The sequence below is a fragment of the Hydra vulgaris genome, chromosome 06, assembly GCF_038396675.1.
Source record: "Hydra vulgaris chromosome 06, alternate assembly HydraT2T_AEP".
NCBI lineage: Eukaryota > Metazoa > Cnidaria > Hydrozoa > Anthoathecata > Hydridae > Hydra > Hydra vulgaris.
The window spans coordinates 43,567,238-43,583,156 of NC_088925.1; the positions used below are offsets into that span (position 1 = coordinate 43,567,238).

The following is a 15,919-nucleotide window of genomic DNA, read 5'->3' on the forward strand; positions in this document are numbered from 1 at the left end:
TTTTATAACGATGATGAACTAATTAAAAATATTAGCCCATTATATTATAACCCATACTCAAAAGACATTACCAAAGGAATGGATCATAACTCGTTTTCAATTCTTCATATTAATATTAGGAGTTTAAAAAAAAATTTGAATCATTAAAACAGTTTCTATATAAAATTAAAATTAATTTTCAAATTATTTGTCTTAGTGAAACATGGTGTCAAGACAAAAATGTTGAGAACGATTCATATTTCCAAATACCCAATTACAACGTAGTCCACCAAATTAGAGACTTGGGCAAGAAAGGCGGGGGTTTATGTATGTTTATTAATAATTCATTATTATTCAAATTTAATTCAAACTTAAGTTCAATCACAAATGATTATGAGTCATTATGTGTGGAAATCATCAATAAAGCCTTAAAAAACATTGTCGTGCATGCATTATACAGACTACCATCAGGAAATATTAATGCGTTTAAAGATCACATTAAAAATTTAATTGAAAATAAATTGAATTTGAATAAAAGTGTTTATTTTGTGGGTGACATTAACCTTAAAATTTTGGATTATGACGTAAATAAACAAACGAATAAATTCTTTAATGTCATTTTTCAAAGTGGATACATTCCAATAATAAATAAACCTACGCGTGTGACTAGCGGTAGTGCAACGTCAATAGACCAAATTATAACTAATGAATTTATCAATACAAAAAGTAAAACTGGAATATTTAAAACGGACATTTCGGCTCACTTTCCGATTTTTATAATATCAAATAAATGCATTCAGCCTGATGCTTATAAAAAAAAAGTTACAACACGAATTATAAACGATAGATCCATAAAATATTTTCATTATCTTATATCGTGTGTAAATTGGAACGAGACGCTAAAAAATCAAAATGACAATGAAGCCTACGATATCTTCTTAACTGAATTTCTTACTCATTATAATGAAGCATTCCCTAAAATTACTAAATTAGTCAAATCGAAAACGCTTTTAAACCCATGGATAACGAAGGGAATCCTTAAATCTTCCAAAATTAAACAACGATTATATTGTAAGTTTCTTAAAAAAAGAACTTTGGTAAATGAAACTACTTATAAAAGTTATAAACGTTTATTTGAATCTGTTCTAAAACGCTCAAAAAAAAACTAATATTCTGAAAAATTAAAGAAAAACAACAGTACACAAAAAACATGGAACATTATTAAAGAGGTAATTGGCACGAAAAATCTGGACCGAAATGCACTTCCAACTAATCTTAAAATTAATAATAACTTAATTGTAAATAAATCATTAGTTGCAGAAACACTTAGTAACTTTTTTTTTAATGTAGGTTCGAATTTAGCCTCTAAAATAGGACCATCTCAGACAAACTTTCGTTCATACCTAACACCAAATAAATCTGTCATGTCTAATCATGAACTTACAGAAGATGAATTATTGAACTCAGTTTCTTTACTAAAACCTAATAAAAGTTCGGGTGCTGATGATGTCAGTAGTTTTGTCATTATTAAATCAATAAGTTTTATAAAAATACCACTTTTACATATTTTTAATTTATCTTTAAAACACGGAGTTTTTCCTGAAAACTTAAAATGTGCAAAGGTTACACCAATCTATAAAACAGGTGATCCTTCTGATGTCTCAAACTACAGACCAATCTCAATTCTTACCTGCTTTTCCAAGATTTTAGAACGTGTTATGTATAAGAGACTGTTTTCATTTTTAACTAATAATAAAATTCTTTACGATAAACAATTTGGGTTCAAATTTGGCCATTCAACCGATCATGCAATCATTCATCTAGTACACGAAATATTTAAAGCTTTTGATGAAAACAAATTTACTTTAGGCGTCTTTATTGATCTAAGTAAGGCTTTTCATACGGTGGATCATAATATTCTCCTGCACAAACTTAAAAATTATGGTATCATAAGTTTTAACTTAGCATGGTTTAAAAGTTATCTAGCAAACAGGAAACAGTACATCTCGTTTAATGATAGTAAAACGGATTTAGTGACAATTTCCTGCGGCGTCCCACAATGATCAATTTCAGGGCCCCTTTTATTCCTCATTTATATAAATGACTCAAATAAATTTTCAAGTATCTTAAATTCAATCCTATTTGCAGACGACACCAACGTATTTTATTCTGATAAGGATATTAATTCTTTATTTGAAACAGTAAACAAAGAGCTTGCAAAACTAAGTGAATGGTTTATAGCAAATAAATTATCCATAAACATAAAAAAAACAAAATATACTTTCTTCCATCGTCTTTATGAAAAGAGACTCATCCCATTAAATCTTCCAATTTTAGTTGTAAATAACTCTTGTATAATAAGATAGCGTTCATTGTTATTTCTTGGTGTTGTTATTGATGAAAATGTGAGTTGGAAGGAGCACATAAATATAATTCAAAATAAAATTTCGAAAAATATTGGTCTACTTTACAAAGCTAAGCAGTTATTAAATCAAACCTGTTTAAAATACATTTATTGTTCATTTGTTCATAGCTACCTAAGTTATGCAAACGTTGCCTGGTGTAGCACTAACGTAACTAAAATAAATAAACTATTAATTAAACAAAAGCATGCTTTAAGAATTATTGGAAATGTAGATCGTTTCTCACACACTAAACCTCTATTCATTAAATTTAATATTCTCAACGTATTTCAACTAAATCTTTATCAAATTCTTATTTTTATGTTCAAAGTTAATAAAAAAATAGCACCTATTTTATTTAACTTTTTTTTGGTAAAAATATATCATCTATACCCAACACGATTTTCAGAAAACAATTATGTTCAACCTAAAACCTATTACTCTGTTACTAAGTTCTCAATTGCTAACAGAGGTCCTAAACTATGGAACATGCTATTAAATAATGAGTTAAAAACTATTTCTTCTATTAAACAATTTAAAAACAAACTTAAGCAAAAGCTTTTAATAAATGACAACGAATTAAAATTTTTCTGAAGCCTTTGATTAGGAGTAATCACGTTTGTCTATTTCTTTATAAATATGGTTTAAATATATATTCTATATACAGTTCAATTTGTACATTATGACGTTGTTTTTTATCTGATATAATAAACTTTACATATATAAAAGACACATTATGATACTAAAAATGTTTTTAAAAAATGTTTTTTTTTTTTGTTTTGTTTGTTTGTTGTTCGTGTATTATCTGTTATTTTATGATTTATATTCAAAAGGTTTATAAATCTAAAATCAGTTAGGAAAAAAATAATTTAATTAAAATAGTTAATTAAAAAATCTTCTTATACTTTTGGATATATTACACTGTAATATAGCGTAAAAAGTTTTTTTTATTTTTTATTTATCGTTATTTTATTTTAACGCAACGTTTTGTTTAACGTTTATTTTACGAGTCACTTTGTTTTGTATTTTTATTATTGAAATTTTTATTTAAAGGGGCTTGGTAATAAGACAGAACTTGTCTTCTTCTTGCCCCAGCCATGTATTTATATATTTGTATTGCATAAACTTGTAAACTTTTCTTATCGGCGAAACACATAATAATAATAATAATAATAAACTAAAAATCTCAAAAAATGTACCAATCTATATATAAGGAGAAACCAAATTTTTAAACAATTATAGACCAATCTCAATCCTTTCCGCATTCTTAAAAATTCTACAACGAATAATCTACAATAAATTAAATGAAAATTTAAAAACTAACAAAAATATCAATAAAGGTCAATATGGTTTTCAAAAGCTACACTAAACAGAGCATGCAATCCTTGACCTCTCAAATAGTATAAGTAAACCATTAACAAAAAACAACAGTGTGTTATTATAGATAGAAAAAGCAACTCAAATTTACTAAAAACAAAATGTATCGACCAAGGTTCTATTCTTGCTCTTCTTTTGTTTCTAATTTTTATAAACGATCTTCCAAATGCCTCTAATCTCTTTAAAATTATAATGCTTGGCGACGATAAACTTATTTTATTCATCGACAATCGAAGACCTCTTTGAAAAAACAAATGTTGAACTAAAAAAAATTAATATATGGTTTAAACCAAATAAACTGTCACTCAATATAGAAAAAACTAAGTATATACTATTTCACTCTAATCAACAAATTAAAAAATACCCCTGAACCTACCAACAATTAATATAGAAAATATAGCCATCAAAAGAGCTCAGAATACAAAGTTTTTAGGGGTTCTAATTGATAAATACATCTCCTGGAAACCCTAAATAAACTACATAAATACAAAAATATCGTAAAAAATAGGTTTACTCTGCAAGGCAAGACCGATTTTGTCACAAAAAAGTCTAAAACTTGATTCCTTCTCATTCATACATAGCTATCATATAGCAATGGGCCACAAATCTAAATTAGAACCACTTTCCTTACGGCAAAAACACTCTTCAAGACTAGTATACAACAAAACAAATTTACTCATGCTCAACCCTTACTGGAACAAAGAACGCACTAAATATATTTCAAATAAATACTTATCAAAATATACTTTTCATGTTTAAATATAAACCAAGTCTGGTGCCAGAACATTTTACAGCACACTTTTGACAAAAGGGTGCTGTAAAATGTTTAATTATTTAAAAACAATATAAATAAATACAAGAGCAATATACAACTTTAAGATACTGTTTGCAACAACAAGACTCTAATTTCCAGAAACGAATTGCTAATAAATTTAAACAACGAACGCTGAAATTAAAGTTCAAATCAATAATCAAGTTAAGCAACTAAAAGCAATTTTTTTAAATTCTAAATAAAAAACTTAGATATAAAAATAACAAAAAAATATCGCTAATAAAACAACAACAAAAAACTTAACTTCAATAGAAATCGATAAAAAAATAAATATATTAATAATAAGGTATATATATATATATATATATATATATATATATATATATATATATATATATATATATATATATATATATATATATATATATATATATATATATATATATATAAATGTGGTATATATGTATGATTTATATATATATGTATGAGTTATATATATATAACTCATACATATATACGACGTATGCAACTGATTTTTATGTGTATTTCACTTCTACAAAAAGGTATTCAATGACAAGACTGACTAAAGTCTCCTGCGAGCTTCTTATAACTACAAGTAACTCCTTTCATCAATTTTATACTTTACATACTTTTTACAATTTAACTAATTAAAGAAAAAAGTGAACACTTATTATAAAGGATATTGTAAGAACCTTAAGAAATTCAATTCTTAAAGAATTATAGTTAAAATATATTGCGGAAGAAGTTGCAATATCAGTGTCTGCGACACGTTCTATTTCTAATAAAATCAGTAAAGGACTTAGTGGTGATGAAATCACATCAGTAAAAAAAGGAAGCTGCCGCTTTTATGACGAGACTCTTGAATCTGAAATTCGATTGCTAATTGAGCATGATCTCATAATTAAGCATCATTAAAAACATTCTTGTTGAAAGGAATATTAATGCATCTACACCAACGATATCTAAGTATTTGAAGTCGATGGATTTAACTAAAAAAAGACTTACATTAGTAGCAAAAAAAAGGAACTCGCCGCAAAACGTTGATTTAAGACAAAGGTTTTTCAGGACTAATAATTCGATTCCTGACACTAACTTAGTGTTTCTAAATGAAACAGGTTTTAACTTACATACTTCTAAAATATACGGCTATTCTATGAGGAATACAAAATGTTTTGTTACAGTGCCAGCAAATTGTGGAAAGAATGTAAGTCTCGTGGCCTCTATAAAGGTCAACAGCATTCTGAGCTTTAAGATAGTGGATGGTGCCTATAGTGGCAATCTTTTTTGTCATTTTATAATCAAAAATTTTGTCATTTTATAACCAACCGTTTTTCCAAACGAATCCACGTTCTGTACTAGTATCGAATAATTGTGCATTTCATCGTCGAAAAGATGTAATCGATTTGCTCAGCCAATCCAATCTTTTAGTTTGCTTTTTTTCATTTTATTCACCGCAATTGAACCCGATCGAGGAATACTTTAGTTGTATTAAAGCTAATTATACTTCTATAGGGCTGTTTCCAGGAACTAGCGATGAATTTAAGGCACCTTATATTCGTTTATACCAACAATTGGCGTTGATTTTTGAGGTTGGTATCGTAATATGAGAAGATGGGTTTTGAAAGGAATAGCAAGTCAAGGAATTTATTAAAGTGTATGCTTTGTTATTTATATTATATATTTAAATATAATGAGTTATAATAATGTAAAAAAATACAATTTATTCTTTAGAAATTTATGAATAACTTTATATATCATAAATGCACTATTAAATCGAAGGAAATGTTTTATATTTTCTTAAAAATTGTTTTATATATTTTTTTAATAACATTTTATTATTTCTTAAAGTTTGTTATATATTTTCTTAAAATATGTTTTATATTTTCTTAAAAAATATTTTGCATAAAGTCTGTAATATCAAAAGTTTTTGCGGGTGGTTTCTATCGTTTCAGACATTTTGCGCTAAACTTGAATTTGATTTATGCGTATGGATCGTATGGATCACGGTAAGCAGAAGATAGTATGGCTCAAAATGAGGTTTTGAGTTTTTAAAAAAACGCAGACCAGATATCATACTATTTTCGTGAGAAATGTAAGAGTGCTACTAAATTTACCAATTTATACCTGCCTCAATCCAAACCCTCAGTTAATGTAGTTGCATCCCCTTGCATATTCTACTTCTATTCTACTAAATTACTTCTATTCTACTAAATTAGTCGATATAGCAGCTCTCCTTTTTATGTTCTCAATATATCAATATATTATCTGGTCTGCTTTTTTGAAAGCTAAAAAACCTCATATTATCTTCTGATCTCATATTATCTTCTGAACCTGAATTCTGAAACCTCATATTATCTTCTGAACCTCATATTATCTTCTGATGGATCACTAGTCTATATACCTCATCCAACCATTTTCTAATTATATCTTGAGATTATACTCTCACATTGATAAAATAATATCAAATTGATATTTGCAGAAAAAGTATTTCAGATATTGGACACTCTAATTATACTCCTGAATAAAAATTAATTTTTAAAAACTAAAAATATATGTGGAATAATTTTTTAAACTTTAAATTTTGTAAAAAAAAAAAACATTGAACAATTTCCAAAATTAATTTAAAGAAATTATAAAACATAGTAATCTAACTAATAAATAAAAGAAAAGAAAAATTCTTCTTAGAAAATGCTTCTATGAAAATTATTTTAAATTGGCTTGTAGTTCAAGGTTCTTTTAATTTCGTTGCAGGAAGGTAAATTGTCAAGTACAGCCTGTCAATACCTAAAAAACAAAAATAAAAAATTACTTATGTCCTATCAATTTATCATATATGCTCTATTTTCATTCAATTTGCAAATTCTATTTCATAAATCTACACTATAATTGCCACAGCTTGTTGAACTTCTCAAAGCATCCATGATTTTTAAAATATTATCTTAAAAATAAAGATTTCAAAAAACTAGTTTCTTTTCCTAACTCTAAGACATAAAAATGATAATAATTGTAACACCTTAATTCATTCAAAAAACAAAAAAGCATAACATTAAGAAAGGTGTCATCTAATTGATAATTTTATAACAGGTAATATTTGTCAAAACTAAAAGGTAATATTTATGAAAACTATTTTCATATTTTGAATATCTTTTTTATGAAGATTTTTATGAAAATATCTTGAAATGATATAAATAAAATCCAAGTCTGAAAAAAAAATTAATTAATTTGAACAAATCATTTCTGAAATCGAGATATAATCAAAATGCAAAAGAATTTTCAGAAACAAAATGAAACTTATTTGATAATTGCCAGCACAAATTTTTTCATAAAAGCCATAAAACTGAGCAGCTTTGCAAGTCATTACATCTGCCATGATGCCTATTTTTAAATTCACATTACTTATTAGAATTATGGCTTTACCTTAACCAAACATCAAGGTTATTAATAACTATTTAAAAAAACTCTTTTGTAAAACAAAGTTTAATCAATAGATTATCGAGCACCCTTTCTCTGGAATTAAATTGTCCAGCCTAATCTAGATTCATCTATCTCTTTTTCTGTTTTTAAAAAATATTATTTAAAGAATATTATTTTTTCAATATATTGAAATAATTTTTAGATATTTATTTTAAATCCAAATCATTTCAAATGTTTTGGATCATTATTTTGTTAAAAACTACCTATTTTTTTTATATTTATATTGTTATTTTTATATGGTTCTGGCGACAAGATTGATATGATCTTCTTCCAGATTTCAAGTTTAGGTTACACGATATGTTTATATTACATGGCATATGTTTATATTACACGACATATGTTTATATTACACGACATGTAAATAATGTGAACTAAAAAAAAAGGAAAAACTGATAATAATATTCTGATACCTTGTATCAGATAATTATAAGCACTATTTTTATAGATTACTACAAAATGCTTTTGTTTTTGAACATGAAAAATATAAATGGATATTATTGAATATAAATGAGAGAAACAACTTTTTAAGATATACACCAACATATGCACAAAAATTTATTAAAAGAAAACTTTCAAATCTATAAAAATAAAAAATTCTGTTAACACTTCAGTTCATTACTAATATAATGTAACAGTATATTCAAACAGTCTGTTTATATATACTAATTATAATTCATAAAATACTTTTTTGTTGCTGTTTATACTTTTTTATTCACAGTAGTACCAGTCTTTACATTCCTGGAAGTCTTTCAATAATAAAACTGTTGTAATCAATAACAAAACTCCATAATAAAAATGTTTATCAATTTAATAATAACTTAATAAGTTAATAATATGTATCCAGGTAAAATATTTATCGTTCATAAACATATTTAATAAGTTACAATACAAGTATACAAAAAAAAAAAAAGAACAATAAAATCAAGATCTTTTACATACAATTTTAAAATTTAATGAAAACATAGCTTTGAAATGCATGAATACAAAATAAAACATAGAAAAAACACAAAACAAAAATATAAAAGTAAAAATATTAGTTAATATAAACAATTATGAAGATTTAATAATAAAAAGATATATCTTTGAACTTCAAAATTTTTCAAGCAGTTTTTTTTCCACAAAGCCTGCTTATCTTAGCCAATTAAAATCAAAAGTAATATTTAGAGTGCTCAAATATCCTAATAACACGATCAAGTAGAATAAACATAAAATGAATTTATAGAATGATCTGATTGCATTTCTTGGTTAAACATGAACAACACTGATGTGTAACGAGTTACACAATGTAAGTTATTTAAGTAATATATTTGTAAACATTTTTTTTATATTTTATATATACTATTTATACCAACTAATAAATATTATTTTAAAAAAATATATTTTATTAACTATAAATCTTTTTAAAAAATTTTAAAATGTCAAGTGACATATAAATAAAAAAATTTATAACATTTACCTTTTAACATACAAAATATAGTATTTATTAAAAAAACAGTTTTTTTTTTTAATTAAATATTAAAAGATAAATTTTTTTTAAATGGCTGCCAATTTTCTGAAAATTAGTCAAAAAGTTACATTGAAACATCAGAGGTAAACTAAAATTTACCCAACTGAATTGTGTAAAAATCCCGACAAGCTCTTCCTCCCCCCTCATCCCCCCCCCCCCCTCAACACACACACAACCTTTCTGAGAAGAGGTAACACTGGTTTATCGAGCATCTTTTTGTAGACTTATTTATCATGATTTAAATAATACGAAGAATGTGTAAAAATACATATGCTCTTCCATAAACAAAAAGTATAACTTATATTTTAACATATTAACACATTAAAACATTCATTTCTTAATCAATTAAGCCATGAACCTCGGCTACTTAACTGCATATTATAGTGTAGACAGAACCAAACGTAAAAATATTCCAGTAAAATGTGCGTTTTTAGTTTTGGTTTAGATAGTCTAATCCACTGATCTCAAAATATAACTGGATAGCGTGTACGGCAAATTTTTTGAAGCCAGTTTTGGCCTCCCAAGATGGCGACGGTTTCGGTTGATTACAAATGAAGAAATTTTTGTTACGAACTTATATGTCATTTACATATATAAATATTATGAAATGTACATGTCTCAAATATAATTTTTGGTTTTACATAACAATAACTAAAAAACAAAGGCAATATTACATATTTACGTGAATTTCTCTATTGTTTAACAAAATATATTCTAAATAAGTTTGTATAATTATTATTATTAAAAAAGCAAGATATTATAATAATATCTTGCTTTTTTAAAGATAAATAAATGTTATTAAATAAGATAAAAATTCTTAGTTTTTTTTAATTAAGAATTGGTTTATTTAACATTAGTAAAAAACAAATAAGGAACTAGTAGTTATACAAGTTAACAATTTCCAAACAACTTTCGAATAATTATTTAAAGTTTGAAAAACTGAAATAATTTTATTCATATTTTGTTTATTTTTCATTTGACTACTTTCTTTTAATTTTAGTTTTACTATAAATTATTTGTTTAATATTGTTTTTAATACAATTTATGCACCTTTTAGTTCTTAACTATCCAATGCTGTGTGCTAGAAGGTTAATAACATAACTGCATGGTAGGCAGCTAAATATCTTTTTAAAATAAACTATTATGAAATTAGTTTTTCAAATAGATATCACAAATTTACAAATGCTGCATGAACTATTAGCTGAGCTCTGTGAGTACACACAACTCAGGGGTTCCTTCTAGAATTTTTTTATATAGTTATTTGTGTCATATTATTATTTTATATATATATATATATATATATATATATATATATATATATATATATATATATATATATATATATACATATACATATATATATATATATATATATATATATATATATATATATATATATATATATATATATATATGTATATATATATATATATATATATACATATTTATTTTTCTAGTTAATTAGGCAGCCAAACTGCCAAATGAGCCAAAAAACAAGGAAAATATATTATCACTTATAGTTGAGTCAAACATGAGGAGCTAAATCAATTATTATTTTCAAGAAATCGACTGATCTCAAAGCAGCACTTGCTAATGCATTTTGAATTCCAATTTCATTTGGAAAGAGGCAATCTATTAAAACAACCAATTAATTTTGGAAACACCTTTCTGTTTCTTTGCATATAACACTTATGGTTGATTTAATCAAACCTCCTATGTCTTTGAATTTTAAAAAGCTATTTTGTTTTAAATGAAAAAGGAGTACTAGTGCATTCTGACATTTAATGAGGATATTTTTTTGAAGTCATTTTATCTACGTATCCAGCAATATATGGGATCAAAGTTTTTTTGTATTCAAATAGATTGTTGCAGTTTGGAATATCTGCATTATCGTGATCACTAACTGTTGGTTCTCTCTCCAACAAATCATATTTTCTTATTAATTCAATTTCAGTAAAAGATATTTTAGTACTAAAATCACCAAAAGAATCGTCTAAAACATATATATGAGTTTTATCTCTGATGCTGCAGTTTTCATTTGAAAATTAAATGGTACTTTGCATAAAAAGTTATTTGAATTGTTGGTTATGTGAATTGTTGGCAATTGATATTGCTGTTAAACATTTCTGCATATCTCACAGCACCAAAAAAGAGCTCTAGATGGTTTTGACTGAGTTTATATGATAATAAATAATTTAATGATGAACCTTCTTTTTCAACCTAGTCAACAAATACCTTGAGCAGATTTAATTGCTGCCAAATATCCAATGAAATCAGCTTTTCGATTATACAAGATCATTTGTGTAGCAGTAATCTCTTCAAGACTAATGGTATTCTTTAGCAAATCATTTTCTTGAATTTAATGTCATATAATCAATCTATTATGCGAATAAATTCAACAACATATTTATAAAATTATTTAACAGCTATTTACAGTTCATTAATATAAAAAAGTCAGCAAGCTGTAATATATAACCATAATACTTAACAGCAGGTAAGCAGGATATTTAATTAAAGTTAAGGAAATATTTCAAAGAGGAGGAAATGTTTTAAACATTTCTATATAAAGATATAAATAAATTTTTTTCAAACAAATGTATTTTTATATACATTTGTTTCTTCAATTGTATTGAGTGATTATCCTTAAAACTATAAGAAACTATTATTTACTTTTTATTTGTTTTAAAAGTTGTTATAAATAACTATAATTCAGACCTGGTTTTTTTTTACCAGTATAAGTGACACTTAATAATATTTTATTCAAATAGTTTATGCAATAATAGAATTTAAGTATAATATAATTCTAGAAGGAACCCCTAAGTTTTTGTATACTCACAGCACTCAGTTAACAATTCATGTAGAATTTGCACAAAATGGCATCTTGCTACAAAAAATAGAGAATATAGTAGTAGAGAATATAGAGGGTAGAAATGATTGCCGTTTATCATACTGTTATTAAACTTCTAGCATACAGCATTGGAAACTAAAAACTATAAGACTCATAGTTTTTAGTTCCCAATACTTATACATAAGACTTAACTAAATTTGTAAATGCCATTTAATAATAAATTCAATTATACAAAAAAATAATTTCTTTTTTTCTCTAATATTTATAAAATTCATTTGTTTTCTTTTATTTTTAACAAATTTATAAGCTTATTTAATTATTTTTTTTTTGTAATTTGATATAGCCATTTAAAATGTATAACGGTTTCACCGCTAGGAACTAAAATCGCCGCCATCTTGGGAGGCCAATTTTAGCTTCAACTTTTTTCGGAAAAAACAATAGAACCAGCTATCCAGTTATATTTTGAGATCAGTGGTCTAATCCAGCAAATTGGTTCAATTTTAACATGACACTTAATTTTAATAGTTACACGAACAATTAGCGTTGAAAGATTTTTGGCCGTCCGAAAAAATAGCAGATTAATTTTTATTTATTGCATTTTTTATTTTTATTGGAAGAATATAGAGATATATTTCTCGGATTATTTTTTAAGTTCTCGTTATTATATTATTGTATTTGGTATTTATCTTAATCGTGTCTCGGAGATGTATGGAACTATATTTTTATTTACTTCGTTTATTTTGAACCTTTATGTTTATGATATTTATATTTGTATATCTTTACAGCCAATCTGTGATTGGTTACTAGTAAATACTTTGTAGTTGTAAAATAAACATGTATATAAAAAACATGTATGTAAAAAAAAAGAAAACGATGTGTAACGATGGGAAATCTGCTTAGTTTTTATATTTGAGGTTGAAACGTTAGTATTCGGAATAAAAATACACACGAAAAAAAAATTTGAATCTTAAATTCTATTATTATAGTTAATTATAAACTATTTTAACGAAAAATATAGAAATAGTTGGAGTTGAGTAAGACAGAACCGGGCGTATCTCTTAAGCATATTAACAGTTTGCCATCGTAGCTCGTGCTCGATTGTGGTAATTATTATGGTAGCTAATTAAATTTTGTTTTGAAGCAGTCGACACTGATAGCACTAAAAAATTTGTTGATAATGCGTTCCATGGGTGAGCAAAGCTGTTGTTGAAAAGGTTGAAGCGAACAAAACATTTGTTGACGATTTCACGATACAAACACTACTTTTTTAAGTAGTATTTAACTGTTGAAGCAAAGCAGATAATCATAGCGTCGCATTTTCTGGGCAAATAAGCTGCCTTGTCTCCGGACCGGCTAGTTATCAAGTATTTGAATTTTTGCCTCGGGTTTAAAGAAGACGGAATGCCAACTTTAAACCCAATAGGAAAAAAACGATTTTTTTCTCAAATCATTTGTGGAAATGTCGAAACTTCAATTCGACTTGCTGACGTGGGGCTTTTAGTTTACGTTTTATCTCTGACTTTGAAGCCATCTGTGAGCACGTCATTTTTCACCGATCTTTTGAGATCGGTTAAAAATGAGGTTCTCTGTTATGAGACAATAGAGACTAATTGGGGAAAAATTAGACCAATTATAACCTAGAAAAAATTATAACCTAAAAAAATTAAAAAAATATTATAATTTTTGTTTTAAATTGTTATTTTTGCTGTTTCCAAGTTGGTACAAAACCCTTACCTCTGCTAACGACGTTAGTTGTTTTCTACAATCTGAAGCCATTACCATCAATGCCGAGCTATGTTTAAATAGACAGCTGCTGGAAGATAAATAAAAAAACTTAAACGGATTAGAGGTTCTTGGCTTCAAATTTTCCAGGATTCAAAACTGAACTCGCTAGTAAAAGAAAGCGTTTTAACGATGAGATATTAAACACAGCCCATCAACAGCCCATTTCGATGACAGCCAAACAAAAGAACTCAAACTGAGCGTTTTTAGTTTTGGTTTAGATAGTCTGATCCAGCAAATTGGTTCAATACTTGAAGCGAACTGGGTTGTTGGCAATATGTTTATATTCATCTGGTTGGATAATGATAATCTTTCCGCTTAAAATAAAGCTTGCAAACTTGCACGGTTTATCCAAGAGATGTGAAAAAAGAGGATATCATTGAAGAAGTTTACCTTTTTAACATTGCTTGCAAAACAATTTTCAAGTACGGAAATCCTTGAACGCCTTTTTCTGCACCCTTGTATTATGCTCCGAACTTTCAACACTATTCCTGTGTCAGTTGCTGAGAGTGGTCTTCAGTTTATAATCGTTAGTAAACTGAAGATTGGAAAATACTCTCTCCGTTTGACCATGGGCTTGGAACACGTAACTGCTTCTTTAATTATTTCGATTGAAAAAGGTTTGGCTTAAAAGGGCCGTCCGAGCTGGCTTGGGGCAAAATTAGGTTGTGAAAAAAATATAAATGTCATTTATCTATATAACTACGTTGTAACTATGATTGTATTACAATCGTCTGTTTGTATTGCAAATGTATTACAAAAGTCTTTAGATGAGTTTTTTGATATATAGCAAGTATTTAAGGCGGTTTCTAAATTATTGGGGTCTGGAAATAAATTGTCCCGTTGTCGGAGCAACTCTTCTCTCCTCCATTATTATTTAAATATATTTAAAAATAAAAATCGAATATAAAATTACTTAATCATTTTTATTATAATTTATTTCAAAAAAATAAATTCTTCCCATACTTCGACTAAATCGACTTTTAGTTAATTAGAAATTATTCAATTATAGTCGACTTTGAAAAATATATATCGATTAGGGTCAGGTTTACAATTAAAATTTTTACTAATTTTACTAATTTTTCATTGTAAAACTATTCAATAACCTAATAAAAAATGTGTCGATTTAGTCGACAGTCGAACTATTTAATAATCGTAACAACACTATTTTTAGTCGTTTGAGTTTGAACTTTCAAATTCAAATTAAAAATGCCTATCTCGCCTATTATTTCATAAAATTTCATTTCCAGTACAAATTTCCTACTACTATTTATTATAACTATAAAAAACGAATTAAAAAAGCCTTTTTCTCAAAAAGTGAGATGAACTTAAAGTAAACAGTGATGTAGTATCCAATTCTCTAAAACTTTTTATGTGTTGATTTAAAATAATAGCGAATGAATGGAAAAAAACGTCGTGTTTAAGACATTTTGATAACAATATATTTGTAGTCTAAAAAAATTTTACCAAGTTACTTAATTTTCTTTTTGATAAATTTATTTCATTGCATTTTTTTATTGTATGTTTTTTGTTAGTTTATTGAATAATTTTACAATAAAAAATTAGTAAAATTTTTCATTGTAAAACTATCCAATATGATTTTGTCAATATTATTGGCAATATGATATTTGACAATATTATTGTGTGTCCTTGTAGGTTTTTTTATATTTTTGATAGTATTTTTACAGCTTCAGTACTGAGTCTACTATAGCTGGGTTTTGATAAATTCCCAGCTCATAGAAGTTACCCACTTTTAC

At 26.2% G+C, this 15,919-nt stretch overlaps 2 long non-coding RNA genes across 2 annotated transcripts; one reads left to right on the forward strand and one right to left on the reverse strand.

Moving 5' to 3' along the window:
- Positions 1 to 6,324: 6,324 nt before the first annotated feature.
- LOC136081879 (uncharacterized) lies at positions 6,325 to 9,658 on the reverse strand. The gene is made up of 2 exons (XR_010639212.1): positions 9,482 to 9,658; positions 6,325 to 7,335 (listed from the first exon to the last, which is right to left on the reverse strand). It is a non-coding gene; the product is annotated as an uncharacterized LOC136081879 (long non-coding RNA).
- A 1,335-nt stretch (positions 9,659 to 10,993) lies between these two features.
- Positions 10,994 to 13,271, forward strand: LOC136081880 (uncharacterized). The gene is made up of 2 exons (XR_010639213.1): positions 10,994 to 11,862; positions 12,724 to 13,271. It is a non-coding gene; the product is annotated as an uncharacterized LOC136081880 (long non-coding RNA).
- Positions 13,272 to 15,919: the final 2,648 nt, after the last annotated feature.